The sequence below is a fragment of the Sinocyclocheilus anshuiensis genome, unplaced genomic scaffold (genome assembly GCF_001515605.1).
Source record: "Sinocyclocheilus anshuiensis isolate Anshui unplaced genomic scaffold, SAMN03320099.WGS_v1.1 scaffold577, whole genome shotgun sequence".
Lineage (NCBI taxonomy): Eukaryota > Metazoa > Chordata > Actinopteri > Cypriniformes > Cyprinidae > Sinocyclocheilus > Sinocyclocheilus anshuiensis.
This window is the reverse complement of record NW_015539872.1, coordinates 17925-19729: the sequence shown is the minus strand read 5'-3', so window position 1 is coordinate 19729 and position 1805 is coordinate 17925.

Here is a 1805-nt window from a genome sequence, read left to right as displayed (position 1 = left end):
TACATTTCTTTTTTATTACTAGTATTATTATATTTTAGAAATAATCTTAAAGGGTCCTAATGGGATCCAATAAAAATCTGCTAAGAACTGATAAAAATTTGGATGCACTGAAATTCTGAATTCATCTGTATAATCTCTTTAAAAATTCTAGAAAAATGTATTACTGTTTTGATCATATAATGGCAGCTTTGGTGCAGACTCAAAAAAAAATCTTTAAAAATAAATAAATAAATAAAATCTTGCAGACCCCAAACTTTGGAACGGTATAATGTCCATATACTGCTATTTAAGAACCAGTTTGTAACATTGAAATATAAGCAGAAGAAAATATAAAATTAACAATTAAACAGAGAGAGAGAGAGAGAGAGAGAGAGAGAGAGAGGGAGAAAATCATCTTTTTCTAAAGTAAATTAACAAAATTAACAAAAAAGGGATATTATTTAATACAAGTTGTATTCTCAAATTGGTCCACTTTCCTGTTAATACTGATGTTTCAAAATCCAATTTGCAAGAGCATAAATGTGCTAATGATTTCATATATGAAAATATAGAGGGATGGACACAGAGGCAAGTGTTTGGTCGCCCACTTTGACATTCGAGAAATGTCAGTGAGCTTTATATAGTGTCCTCAGCGCTGGAGGCAGATATGTTTTGACTGTAGATGAGGAACAGTGAAAACAGATGCATCTGCAAGCCTTAAATTCCCATGGCTACATCAGATTATTGCCTGATTACATACAGCAACATCTCTGCCTCCTCTCAAGCACAGCTATGAAATATGGTCTCAACTTTTAAGGTAGCCTACATAAACACCAGCTCAGTTATGGAGGTCTACTGACACTTAAAAATGAAATGAAAAATATATGTTGTCAATTTAACAATTCAAACTTAACTTACAATAGGGTGTCCGCGGGTCCTTAAAATGTCTTAAAGTGTCTTAAATAACGTTTTCCTAATATAAGGCCTTAAAAAGTCTTAAAATGTCTTGATTCGATGGGTCTCACATTACCGCTAAAATATCTTCAGTCTGACGGACCTAATGACTTTACAATCATTGGACAGACCGAAGAATTTTGTTGATACTGATTTCATTTGCTTGGTAACAGCCCAAATGTCTTATTATTCTATTCAATGATTAAATGTAAGAATTTGACTCAAAAGATAATGCACACTTATAGAAAAATGGCTTTATATAGGTAAAATGCCCATAAAAGGTAAAAATCTATTTAAACTTATTGGAAAAGATTAATTTCTATCTGACCACCACACAGAATATGAAGGATATGAAAAACTTTAGGAGTCAGCTGTCCACGAAAGTCCTTAAAATACCAGCGTGATAACACACTCAGTCAGTTGAATTAATGACTCAATGACTTACTCATTAAGTGACTTACCCCCACTTACTGGTAGTTTAGTTGAGAAGTATGTTGAAAAGTATAAAATGTGTATTCCCATTACAGGTTTAGGTCTTAAATTTCATATAAGGTGATATTAAAAAGGTCTTAAAAAGTCTTAAATTTAACTTGTTCATGTCTGCAGAAACCCTATTAAAAATAACTTTTTAAACTGACAAATTCATAAACATTTATATTAATTCATATTGCAAAATGTAGTTAAAAAAATGATATAAAACATAAAATATTTTAAATTGAAATATAATTTGACATTAAAAAAGCTTTATTTGATTCATGCTTAGATAAAAAAATTATGAGACTTCACTGTCCGTGAGTTGACATTAAAGGGGTCATATGATGTTGCTAAAAATAACATTATTTTGTGTATTTGGTGTAATGAAATGTGTTTAT